This window comes from Lepidochelys olivacea, assembly GCF_965140295.1.
Source record: "Lepidochelys olivacea isolate rLepOli2 genome assembly, chromosome: 3".
Classification (NCBI taxonomy): Eukaryota; Metazoa; Chordata; order Testudines; family Cheloniidae; genus Lepidochelys; species Lepidochelys olivacea.
The window spans coordinates 94,506,367-94,520,500 of NC_140413.1; positions in this window are offsets into that span (position 1 = coordinate 94,506,367).

The window sequence follows — 14,134 nt, forward strand, 5'->3', positions numbered from 1 at the left end:
ACAGCACAAAAGAATACCACATAACTGTTAATATTGTATATGTAGGTTCTTGTATGTGACTGCTTTATTTGACTGTAGATGTGTAGCAGCACTGCTGTTACGACTGCCTCAGAGTTGTGCTAAGTGATTGTCTTCAGTAGGTCTTATACAGACTTAGTGATGTTTGAGCCTCTGCCAAGCCTCATTCTTCCCTTCTGCACATTGAATAGAGGTGAAGCCTCTCAGCTCCATCCACTGCTTCAGAGGATAGGGAAGGATGTGAAAAGCCACTACAGAGTGACTCAAGAGTGAGGGGAAAAGACTGATGTATTGGTGGGTAAGAATATAAATTAATGGATTCTCTTGGGAGAAGGAAGAGGACAATTGTAATGCACATGTGCAAAAGCAATTTTTTCAGTTGCACATAACTTGGTTTTACAAATAGGCTTGGCCTCAGTGAAGAGGAGCTATTTGGAGGGATGCTTCAATGTTATATGTCCAAATAAACTTGTACTTTCACCACTTTTTGTAAAAATAGGTGAATATATTTTTTAGCTGAGAGAACATCAGTAAAAATAGGTGACTATATATATTTTAGCAAGGGAGAACATCAGCTGAAAAGGAAAATTTTCAGATTTTTCTGAGCAGCAGCAAATGGAGTCATAATGGAAAACCTGCTTGCCACCAAGTAATTGTAATGTACAAATACGATGAAGAAAATTAAAGTTGTAATTCCATATTCTGAGGGGAGGGGATGTGTGGTAAGTAGATATACTTTCATCTTGAAAGGTTTCAGAGTAACAGCCGTGTTAGTCTGTATTCGCAAAAAGAAAAGGAGGACTTGTGGCACCTTAGAGACTAACCAATTTATTAGAGCATAAGCTTTCGTGAGCTACAGCTCACTTCCTCAGATGCATATCGTGGAAACTGCAGCAGGCTTTATATATACACAGAGAATATGAAACAATACCTATTCCCACCCCACTGTCCTGCTGGTAATAGCTTATCTAAAGTGATTTCCAGCACAAATCCAGGTTTTCTCACCCTCCACCCCCCCACACAAATTCACTCTCCTGCTGGTGATAGCCCATCCAAAGTGACAACTCTTTACACAATGTGCATGACAATCAAGCTGGGCTATTTCCTGCATAAATCCAGGTTCTCACATCCCCCCCACCCCCATACACACACAAACTCACTCTCCTGCTGGTAATAGCTCATCCAAACTGACCACTCTTCAAGTTAAAATCCAAGTTAAACCAGAACATCGGGGTGGGGGGGTAGGAAAAAACAAGAGGAAACAGGCTACCTTGCATAATGACTTAGCCACTCCAAGTCTCTATTTAAGCCTAAATTAATAGTATCCAATTTGCAAATGAATTCCAATTCAGCAGTTTCTCGCTGGAGTCTGGATTTGAAGTTTTTTTGTTTTAAGATAGCGACCTTCATGTCTGTGATTGCGTGACCAGAGAGATTGAAGTGTTCTCCGACTGGTTTATGAATGTTATAATTCTTGACATCTGATTTGTGTCCATTTATTCTTTTACGTAGAGACTGTCCAGTTTGACCAATGTACATGGCAGAGGGGCATTGCTGGCACATGATGGCATATATCACATTGGTGGATGTGCAGGTGAACGAGCCTCTGATAGTGTGGCTGATGTTATTAGGCCCTGTGATGGTGTCCCCTGAATAGATATGTGGGCACAGTTGGCAACGGGCTTTGTTGCAAGGATAAGTTCCTGGGTTAGTGGTTCTGTTGTGTGGTATGTGGTTGTTGGTGAGTATTTGCTTCAGGTTGCGGGGCTGTCTGTAGGCAAGGACTGGCCTGTCTCCCAAGATTTGTGAGAGTGTTGGGTCATCCTTTAGGATAGGTTGTAGATCCTTAATAATGCGTTGGAGGGGTTTTAGTTGGGGGCTGAAGGTGACGGCTAGTGGCGTTCTGTTATTTTCTTTGTTAGGCCTGTCCTGTAGTAGGTAACTTCTGGGAACTCTTCTGGCTCTATCAATCTGTTTCTTTACTTCTGCAGGTGGGTATTGTAGTTGTAAGAAAGCTTGACAGAGATCTTGTAGGTGTTTGTCTCTGTCTGAGGGGTTGGAGCAAATGCGGTTGTATCGCAGAGCTTGGCTGTAGACGATGGATCGTGTGGTGTGGTCAGGGTGAAAGCTGGAGGCATGCAGGTAGGAATAGCGGTCAGTAGGTTTCCGGTATAGGGTGGTGTTTATGTGACCATTGTTTATTAGCACTAGTGTCCAGGAAGTGGATCTCTTGTGTGGACTGGACCAGGCTGAGGTTGGTGGTGGGATGGAAATTGTTGAAATCATGGTGGAATTCCTCAAGGGCTTCTTTTCCATGGGTCCAGATGATGAAGATGTCATCAATATAGCGCAAGTAGAGTAGGGGCTTTAGGGGACGAGAGCTGAGGAAGCGTTGTTCTAAATCAGCCATAAAAATGTTGGCATACTGTGGGGCCATGCGGGTACCCATAGCAGTGCCGCTGATCTGAAGGTATACATTGTCCCCAAATGTGAAGTAGTTATGGGTAAGGACAAAGTCACAAAGTTCAGCCACCAGGTTAGCCGTGACATTATCGGGGATAGTGTTCTTGACGGCTTGTAGTCCATCTTTGTGTGGAATGTTGGTGTAGAGGGCTTCTACATCCATAGTGGCCAGGATGGTGTTATCAGGAAGATCACCGATGGATTGTAGTTTCCTCAGGAAGTCAGTGGTGTCTCGAAGGTAGCTGGGAGTGCTGGTAGCGTAGGGCCTGAGGAGGGAGTCTACATAGCCAGACAATCCTGCTGTCAGGGTGCCAATGCCTGAGATGATGGGGCGCCCAGGATTTCCAGGTTTATGGATCTTGGGTAGTAGATAGAATATCCCAGGTCGGGGTTCCAGGGGTGTGTCTGTGCGGGTTTGATCTTGTGCTTTTTCAGGAAGTTTCTTGAGCAAATGCTGTAGTTGCTTTTGGTAACTCTCAGTGGGATCAGAGGGTAATGGCTTGTAGAAACTCGTGTTGGAGAGCTGCCGAGCAGCCTCTTGTTCATATTCCGACCTATTCATGACGACAACAGCACCTCCTTTGTCAGCCTTTTTGATTATGATGTCAGAGTTGTTTCTGAGGCTGTGGATGGCATTGCGTTCCGCATGGCTGAGGTTATGGGGCAAGTGATGCTGCTTTTCCACAATTTCAGCCCGTGCACGTCGGCGGAAGCACTCTATGTAGAAGTCCAGTCTGCTGTTTCGACCTTCAGGAGGAGTCCACCTAGAATCCCTCTTTCTGTAGTGTTGGTTGGGAGACCTCTGTGGATTAGTATGCTGTTCAGAGGTATTTTGGAAATATTCCTTGAGTCGAATACTTGAGTTGAATTCCTTGAGTTGAATACTCTCAGCCCAGCAGAAGCAGCTGTTCTATCTCGGGGCCTCTCCTTCTGCCCCTCCACCCCCACGAACATGATACAGTTCTGTGGTGACCTAGAATCCTATTTTCGACGTCTCCGACTCAAGGAATATTTCCAAAATACCTCTGAACAGCATACTAATCCACAGAGGTCTCCCAACCAACACTACAGAAAGAGGGATTCTAGGTGGACTCCTCCTGAAGGTCGAAACAGCAGACTGGACTTCTACATAGAGTGCTTCCGCCGACGCACCCCTGGAACCCCGACCTGGGATATTCTATCTACTACCCAAGATCCATAAACCTGGAAATCCTGGGCGCCCCATCATCTCAGGCATTGGCACCCTGACAGCAGGATTGTCTGGCTATGTAGACTCCCTCCTCAGGCCCTACGCTACCAGCACTCCCAGCTACCTTCGAGACACCACTGACTTCCTGAGGAAACTACAATCCATCGGTGATCTTCCTGATAACACCATCCTGGCCACTATGGATGTAGAAGCCCTCTACACCAACATTCCACACAAAGATGGACTACAAGCCGTCAAGAACACTATCCCCGATAATGTCACGGCTAACCTGGTGGCTGAACTTTGTGACTTTGTCCTTACCCATAACTACTTCACATTTGGGGACAATGTATACCTTCAGATCAGCGGCACTGCTATGGGTACCCGCATGGCCCCACAGTATGCCAACATTTTTATGGCTGATTTAGAACAACGCTTCCTCAGCTCTCGTCCCCTAAAGCCCCTACTCTACTTGCGCTATATTGATGACATCTTCATCATCTGGACCCATGGAAAAGAAGCCCTTGAGGAATTCCACCATGATTTCAACAATTTCCATCCCACCACCAACCTCAGCCTGGTCCAGTCCACACAAGAGATCCACTTCCTGGACACTAGTGCTAATAAACAATGGTCACATAAACACCACCCTATACCGGAAACCTACTGACCGCTATTCCTACCTGCATGCCTCCAGCTTTCACCCTGACCACACCACACGATCCATCGTCTACAGCCAAGCTCTGCGATACAACCGCATTTGCTCCAACCCCTCAGACAGAGACAAACACCTACAAGATCTCTGTCAAGCTTTCTTACAACTACAATACCCACCTGCAGAAGTAAAGAAACAGATTGATAGAGCCAGAAGAGTTCCCAGAAGTTACCTACTACAGGACAGGCCTAACAAAGAAAATAACAGAACGCCACTAGCCGTCACCTTCAGCCCCCAACTAAAACCCCTCCAACGCATTATTAAGGATCTACAACCTATCCTAAAGGATGACCCAACACTCTCACAAATCTTGGGAGACAGGCCAGTCCTTGCCTACAGACAGCCCCGCAACCTGAAGCAAATACTCACCAACAACCACATACCACACAACAGAACCACTAACCCAGGAACTTATCCTTGCAACAAAGCCCGTTGCCAACTGTGCCCACATATCTATTCAGGGGACACCATCACAGGGCCTAATAACATCAGCCACACTATCAGAGGCTCGTTCACCTGCACATCCACCAATGTGATATATGCCATCATGTGCCAGCAATGCCCCTCTGCCATGTACATTGGTCAAACTGGACAGTCTCTACGTAAAAGAATAAATGGACACAAATCAGATGTCAAGAATTATAACATTCATAAACCAGTCGGAGAACACTTCAATCTCTCTGGTCACGCAATCACAGACATGAAGGTCGCTATCTTAAAACAAAAAAACTTCAAATCCAGACTCCAGCGAGAAACTGCTGAATTGGAATTCATTTGCAAATTGGATACTATTAATTTAGGCTTAAATAGAGACTTGGAGTGGCTAAGTCATTATGCAAGGTAGCCTGTTTCCTCTTGTTTTTTCCTACCCCCCCACCCCGATGTTCTGGTTTAACTTGGATTTTAACTTGAAGAGTGGTCAGTTTGGATGAGCTATTACCAGCAGGAGAGTGAGTTTGTGTGTGTATGGGGGTGGGGGGGATGTGAGAACCTGGATTTATGCAGGAAATAGCCCAGCTTGATTGTCATGCACATTGTGTAAAGAGTTGTCACTTTGGATGGGCTATCACCAGCAGGAGAGTGAATTTGTGTGGGGGGGTGGAGGGTGAGAAAACCTGGATTTGTGCTGGAAATCACTTTAGATAAGCTATTACCAGCAGGACAGTGGGGTGGGAATAGGTATTGTTTCATATTCTCTGTGTATATATAAAGCCTGCTGCAGTTTCCACGATATGCATCTGAGGAAGTGAGCTGTAGCTCACGAAAGCTTATGCTCTAATAAATTGGTTAGTCTCTAAGGTGCCACAAGTCCTCCTTTTCTTTTTTCATCTTGAAAGAACCCAATATGCTTTACAAACTGTGAAAAAGTTCCTCCTCTACCTCGGTGGGTCCTGCACTTATTGGCAGATTTTGCTCACCTCAGAGAGTCACAGTAGCTCTCAGTTTGGACACTTTCGTAGCTCAAATCTGCCATTCACTCAGATAACCTCATCACTGGCCAGATGGGAAAAAAGAGAAAGAAAAAGCCCCACACTTTCTGCTGATCCACCATGTGGGTTTGGGACCAGCTCAGAGACCTTCCCCTCTGGTGGAAGCTCCTGTGTTGGGTCAGGAGTTGGGAGGTTTGGGGGGAACCCGGGCCCGCCCAGGGCCCTGTGGACTGCAGCTGTCTGGAGTGACTTCTGGAACAGCTGTGCAACAGCTACAATGTCCTAGGCTACTTCCCCTTGGTCTCCTCCCAACACCTTCTTTGTCCTCACCACAGGACCTTTCTCCTGAGGTCTGTTAACACTTGTGCTCCTCAGTCCTCCAGCAGCATGTCCTCACACCTCACTAACTGGAGTGACAGCCTTTTTAAGCCAGGTGTCCTGATTAGCCTAAATTAATTCTAGCAGCTTCGCAATTGGCTACAGGTGTCCTAATTAGCCTAATTAGTTCTGGAAAGTTCCTAAGTGTTCCGGAATAGTCCCTGTTATCTTATCCAGGGAAAAGGGACCTGCTTACCCTAGATCTAATGTATCTACCTTAGACCACTCTCTTGTAGCCATCTGGGCTGACCCTGTCACAAAACGATACAGACCACAGGGAGTACTTCATCCACTATTGCAGTGCAATTAACTCCACATGAAACACAGCAACTGTTTAAAAATGAACCTTAAAATATCGAACAGTAATAAAATAAGTGAAGAACAATAGGGTGTGCAAATTAAACTGAAATCAGTCTCTCCACTTACAGTGCATTTGCAATTAGACAAACTGGAACTTGGACAGGAGTTTCCAAAATCTGCTACTCAGCATGAACAAACCACTCAACTCAACCCTCTCTACCACAACTGCTTTGTTATAACCTTCATGAAGTTAGATTACACTATGCCTTATGCTGTAAAGACACATTTGCCATTCCAAGTAGTGACGCTGAAAAAATATCACATAAAACTGATGATACTCATGACATCTCTTTCACCAGAAAGCTAATGGCTGAAAAAGTGGTCTACTGAAGAATTGTGTGGACTGCTGAAATTGCCTGCTATTTAAAGAGAGGAACTGCATGATATGGCTTGAAATCAATGCCCATTTCTTTAGCATAAAATTTGTGCAGTGGAAAGGAAATTATTTTTAAAGTAATAGATCTTTAATACTCTTTTCCACGGTATTGCCTTGTATAGCAGATGTGTTTCAATCTTAGCTGAAATAGCATCAAGATGACCTTGTTAGTGTTTGTTTCAGGAAGACTGTAAACTTTCTTTTTTCTGACACCTGTTGACTAAACAAACCATCAATGGTAACATGAAAAGGAGTACTTGTGGCACCTTAGAGACTAACCAATTTATTTGAGCATAAGCTTTTGTGAGCTACAGCTCACTTTTGGTTAGTCTCTAAGGTGCCACAAGTACTCCTTCGAGCTGTAGCTCACAAAAGCTTTCGTCACAAAAGGAAAAGTACTCCTTTTCTTTTTGCAAATACAGACTAAACACAGCTGCTACTCTGAAACCAATGGTAACATTGTCATTCGTGGACTTTGTTGCATCTGGGTATCGTGGCACTAAAACGTTACATGAAAATACCCAGATACATACATGGGTGAGTTAAACACAGAATGGCTTCTTAGACACCAACTTCATTGCAAATTTCAGTTTTCAGTTCTCCTCTGTATTTTTTAAAGGTTTGTTTAATGTACAGAAGGAAATGGGTTCTAGTAGAGCATTTCCTTATTCTTTAGACCAGTTGTTTAAGAAGGCACAGAGGATTTAGAAAACTAGCTGATTTTTAAAGGTGATTGAAAAAAATGGTGTGTGGTGAAATTCGGGTTGTTGCTAGGGCTGCCAACCCTCCAGGATTGGCCTGGAGTCTTCAGGAATTAAAGATTCATCTTTAATTAAAGATGATGTCCTGTGAAGAAACATCTAGGAATACATCCAACCAAAACTGGAAACCCTAGCTGTTGCCTTCTTTATGATGAAATTGGAGTAAAAGCTGTTCAGCCTCTCCTTGAGATTCATTTCCTGTTTGACTTTTTTAATAGCTCCATAATTAGAGGTCTGAAGTTTAGAAGCTGCTATTTGGCTAGGAAACAGATCTCCTTGAGAGATGCATGACTTCGTTCTGGAGAAAACTGGCTTCAATATAATCAAGGTATGCATATTTTAAAACTGAATACTGATTACACTTATGTCTACACTACGGAATAAGGTCGAATTTATAGAAGTCGGTTTTTTAGAAATCGGTTTTATATATTCGAGTGTGTGTGTCCCCACAGAAAATGCTCTAAGTGCATTAACTCGGCGGAGTGCTTCCACAGTACCAAGGCTAGAGTCGACTTCCGGAGCGTTGCACTGTGGATAGCTATCCCACAGTTCCCGCAGTCTCCGCTGCCCATTGGAATTCTGGGTTGAGATCCCAATGCCCCATGGGGCTAAAACATTGTCGCGGGTGGGTCTGGGTACATATCGTCAGGCCCCCGTTCCCTCCCTCCCTCCATGAAAGCAAGGGCAGATAATCGTTTCGCGCCTTTTTTCCTGAGTTACCTGTGCAGACGCCATACCACGGCAAGCATGGAGCCCGCTCAGGTAACAGTCACCGTATGTCTCCTGGGTGCTGGCAGACGCGGTACGGCATTGCTACACAGTAGCAGCAACCCATTGCCTTCTGGCAGCAGACGGTACAATACGACTGGTAGCCATCATCGTCATGTCCGAGGTGCTCCTGGCCACGTCGGCCGGGAGCGCCTGGGCAGACATGGGCGCAGGGACTAAATTTGGAGTGACTTGACCAGGTCATTCTCTTTAGTTCTGCAGTCAGTCCTATTGAACTGTCTTATGGTGAGCGGGCAGGCAATACGGATTGCTAGCAGTCCTAGTGCATCATCTTCTGCCGGGCAGGCAAGAGATGAGGATGGCTAGCAGTCCTACTGCACCATCTTCTGCTGAGCAGCCATGAGATGTGGATGGCATGCAGTCCTTCTGCACCATCTGCTGCCAGCCAAAGATGTAAAAGATAGATGGAGTGGATCAAAACAAGAAATAGACCAGATTTGTTTTGTACTCATTTGCCTCCTCCCCCGTCTAGGGGACTCATTCCTCTAGGTCACACTGCAGTCACTCACAGAGAAGGTGCAGCGAGGTAAATCTAGCCATGTATCAATCAGAGGCCAGGCTAACCTCCTTGTTCCAATAAGAACGGTAACTTAGGTGCACCATTTCTTATTGGAACCCTCCGTGAAGTCCTGCCTGAAATACTCCTCGATGTAAAGCCACCCACGTTGTTGATTTTAGCTCCCTGAAGCCAACCCTGTAAGCCGTGTCGTCAGTCGCCCCTCCTGTTGGATCATATTAAAGAAGTTCTGTATTAAAATCACAAATGAGTTTGATTCCCCAGAGTTTAAATTCCAGGGTATTACTAATTAAGAGGTCTCTTGGTTTTTGGTACTGTTTCTCTCCCTCTATGTGTGAAACTTGCAAGCTGCTAATTGTGTTAGTACATTCTAAGATAGAGTCTATTCTCAAAGCAATTCACAAGAGAGAGAGACTCAAAGCAATACTCTAACAACAGAAACAGCACACAGAGACTCCCCACCCTTTTGTTGTATTAACAATTGTGATTAAAATAGAGATAGAGGATGTATGTGGATGGATGCTTGGTGGGGATAATAACTGAATGATCAGGGAGGTGCCAGCCTAAGAATCCAGTATCCATCGGCTGAAGAAGGCGTCAAGTGGAAATAACCAGACGACCCCCCCCGGAGGGCAGACTGGAATCCACCCAACAGCCTCAAGGATGGGAGAACCAAAGAACAAGATAACATCTTGGAGCCGTCAGGAATGTGCTATCTGCTGATTGATTCAGCAACAGCATGATGAAGCAATTCCCATAGACTGGCATAGGAAGAAATTCCTATAAAAATAGACTCTAAAAAGTGAGAACTTTGGGGTCTGATTCTGCAAACCAACTTCCAGGAGCATCAGATGAGCATCTGACAAGGCCCTGCTCCCTCCTCATGTCCAGGCCACCTGGCCAGTGGCTTGGCATGAGCAACTCTAAGGCTGGTAACTATGATAACAACCTTGCAGAACCTGTGTGTGTGGGTGTGTTTGTATGAATGAATGTGTGAATAAATATGAGATTGAATGGAATGTTATAGCTATAACTAACTGCTTACTATAATTCTTTCTGTATTCACAATAAATGTGGTATTTTGCCTTTTTCCCTTTAATAAGATCCTGCTGGTTTTTATTTTATTGGTATAACACTCCCTCCGTCAGAGCAACGGCAGACAATCGTTCCACGCCTTTTTTCTGTGCGGACGCCATATGAAGACAAGCATGGAGGCCGCTCAGCTCACTTTGGCAATTAGGAGCACATTAAACACCACGCACATTATCCAGCGGTATATGCGGCACCAAAACCTGGCAAAGCGATACCGGGCGAGGAGGCGATGTCAGCGCGGTCACGTGAGTGATCAGGACATGGACACAGATTTCTCTGAAAGCATGGGCCCTGCCAATGCATGCATCATGGTGCTAATGGGGCAGGTTCATGCTGTGGAACGCCCATTCTGGGCTCGGGAAACAAGCACAGACTGGTGGGACCACATAGTGTTGCGGGTCTGGGACGACTCCCAGTGGCTGTGAAACTTTCGCATGCGTAAGGGCACTTTCATGGAACTTTGTGACTTGCTTTCCCCTGCCCTGAAGCGCATGAATACCAAGATGAGAGCAGCCCTCACAGTCGAGAAGCGAGTGGCGATAGCCCTGTGAAAGCTTGCAACGCCAGACAGCTACCGGTCAGTTGGGAATCAATTTGGAGTGGGTAAATCTACTGTGGGGGCTGCTGTGATGCACACAATCAAAGATCTGCTGATATCAAGGGTAGTGACCCTGGGAAATGTGCAGGTCATAGTGGATGGCTTTGCTGCAATGGGATTCCCTAACTGTGGTGGGGCTATAGACGGAACCCATATCCCTATCTTGGCACCGGAGCACCAAGCCTGCAAGTACATAAACCGCAAGGGGTACTTTTCAATAGTGCTGCAAGCTCTGGTGGATCACAAGGGACGTTTCACCAACATCAATGTGGGATGGCTGGGAAAGGTACATGACGCTCGCATCTTCAGGAACTCTGGTCTGTTTCAAAAGCTGCAGGAAGGGACTGTATTCCCAGACCAGAAAATAACTGTTGGGGATGTTGAAATGCCTAGATGTATCCTTGGGGACCCAGCCTACCCCTTGATGCCATGGCTCATGAAGCCGTACACAGGCAGCCTGGACAGTAGTCAGGAGCTGTTCAACTACAGGCTGAGCAAGTGCAGAATGGTGGTAGAATGTGCATTTGGACGTTTAAAGGCGCGCTGGCGCAGTTTACTGACTCGCCTAGACCTCACCGAAACCAATATTCCCACTGTTATTACTGCTTGCTGTGTGCTGAACAATATCTGTGAGACTAAGGGGGAGACGTTTATGGCGGGGTGGGAGGTTGAGGCAATTCGCCTGGCTGCTGGTTAAGCGCAGCCAGACACCAGGGCAGTTAGAAGAGCACAGGAGGGCGCAGTACGCATCAGAGAAGCTTTGAAAACCAGTTTCATGACTGGCCAGGCTCCGGTGTGAAAGTTCTATTTGTTTCTCCTTGATGAAACCCCCCGCCCCTTGGTTCACTCTACTTCCCTGTAAGCTAACCACCCTCCCCTCCTCCCTTCGATCACCGCTTGCAGAGGCAATAAAGTCATTGTTACTTCACATTCATGCATTCTTTATTCATTCATCACACAAATAGGGGGATGACTACCAAGGTAGCCCAGGAGGGGTGGTGGAGGAGGGAAGGAAAATGCCACACAGCACTTTAAAAGTTTACAACTTTAAAATTTATTGAATGCCAGCCTTCTTTTTTTTGGGCAATCCTCTGTGGCGGAGTGGTTGGTTGGCCGGTGGCCCCCCCACCGCATTCTTGGGCGTCTGGGTGTGGAGGCTATGCAACTTGGGGAGGAGGGCGGTTGGTTACACAGGGGCTGTAGTGGCAGTCTGTGCTCCAGCTGCCTTTGCTGCAGCTCAACCATACACTGGAGCATACTGGTTTGGTCCTCCAGCAGCCTCAGCATTGAATCCTGCCTCCTCTCATCACGCTGCCGCCACATTTGAGCTTCAGCCCTCTCTTCAGCCCACCACCTCTCCTCCCGGTCATTTTGTGCTTTCCTGCACTCTGACATTATTTGCCTCCACGCATTCGTCTGTGCTCTGTCAGTGTGGGAGGACAGCATGAGCTCGGAGAACATTTCCAACCACAACCAGGTGACCATGAATGATATCTCATTCTCCTGAGGATAACACAGAGAGATAAAGAACGGATGTTGTTTGAATGCCAACAAACATACACTGCAATGCTTTGTTGTTCAATGATTCCCGAGTACGTGTTACTGGCCTGGAGTGGTAAAGTGTCCTACCATGAAGGATGCAATAAGGCTGCCCTCCCCAGAAACCTTTTGCAAAGGCTTTGGGAGTATATCCAGGAGAGCCGTGAATGCCAGGGCAAAGTAATCCTTTCACATGCTTGCTTTTAAACCATGTATAGTATTTTAAAAGGTACACTCACCGGAGGTCCCTTCTCCGCCTGCTGGGTCCAGGAGGCAGCCTTGGGTGGGTTCAGCCTTGGGTGGCTCCAGGTCTAGGGTGAGAAACAGTTCCTGGCTGTCGGGAAAAGCGGTTTCTCCGCTTGCTTGCTGTGAGCTATCTACAACCTCATCATCATCATCTTCGTCCCCAAAACCTGCTTCCGTATTGCCTCCATCTCCATTGAACGAGTCAAACAACACGGCTGGGTAGTGGTGGCTGAACCCCCTAAAATGGCATGCAGCTCATCATAGAAGCGGCATATTTGGGGCTCTGGCCCAGAGCGGCCGTTCGCCTCTCCGGTTTTCTGGTAGGCTTGCCTCAGCTCTTTCAGTTTCACGCGGCACTGCTTTGGGTCCCTGTTATGGCCTCTGTCCTTCATGCCCTGGGAGATTTTGACAAAGGTTCTGGCATTTCGAAAACTGGAACGGAGTTCTGATAGCATGGATTCCTCTCCCCATACAGCGATCAGATCCCGTACCTCCCGTTCGGTCCATGCTGGAGCTCTTTTGCGATTCTGGGACTCCATCATGGTCACCTCTGCTGATGAGCTCTGCATGGTCACCTGCAGCTTGCCACGCTGGCCAAACAGGAAATGAAATTCAAAAGTTCGCAGTTCTTTTCCTGTCTACCTGGCCAGTGCATCTGAGTTGAGAGTGCTGTCCAGAGTGGTCAAATTGGAGCACTCTGGGATAGCTCCCGGAGGCCAATACCGTCGAATTGTATCCACAGTACCCCAAATTGGAGCCGGCAACGCCGATTTAAGCGCTAATCTACTTGTCGGGGTGGAGTAAGGAAATCGATTTTAAGAGCCCTTTAAGTCGAAATAAAGAGCTTCATCGTGTGGACGGGTGCAGGTTTACATCGATTTAATGCTGCTAAATTCGACCTAAAGTCCTAATGTAGACCAGGGCCTAGAGGAGAGGGGTTTTTGGTTTCTTGCTTTTGCTAAGCTCATTATCAGTGTGCATGAAGCGCAATGAACTAGACACGCCTATGTTCTCAGCAAATTGGCTGTTTCCTCCAATGTCTTGAAACTAGGCTACAGAACTTCTCTGGAAACTTAAGACTCTTTAAAAGGGGGCCTCCTTCCTCTCCCCTTGAAAGTGACCTGTTAGCATTTGAGAGATATGGTTGCTGAGGTAATACCTTTTATTGGACCAACTTCTGTTGATGAGAGAAACAAGCTTTTGAGCTTACAAAGACCTGCTCTTCAGGTCTGAAAAGCTACCACTGCAGCATGAAACCACTTAATACAAATTTTTTTTTCAAAATTTGTTCAACATGGTGCCCTATTAATTCTTTGTACTGACATACACAGCTCCTGTAGACTTCCAATTGACAAACAAACATTCATGTTCTCACTCAGAGAGAGAATAGAATTATTCTTTATGAAACAGAAAGCTGAGGCTATTTGTTTTGTGCCACTAGTTAGCTTGAATTAAGGTCCTTCAAGTACCGCATATTTCATCTGAAAACTTGTTTAAGCGAATGTGTTTTTTTTAATTAAAAAACACCCTTACAAAAGCTACTTAGCATATAACATTTCTTTATCAAAACAGATGGTTCCAGATAAAAAATAATCTTTTGTAGTCTTATACTAAGAGAAGGGAAGCAAGTCTCTTCTTTGTACTTATAAGGAATAAAAATTCC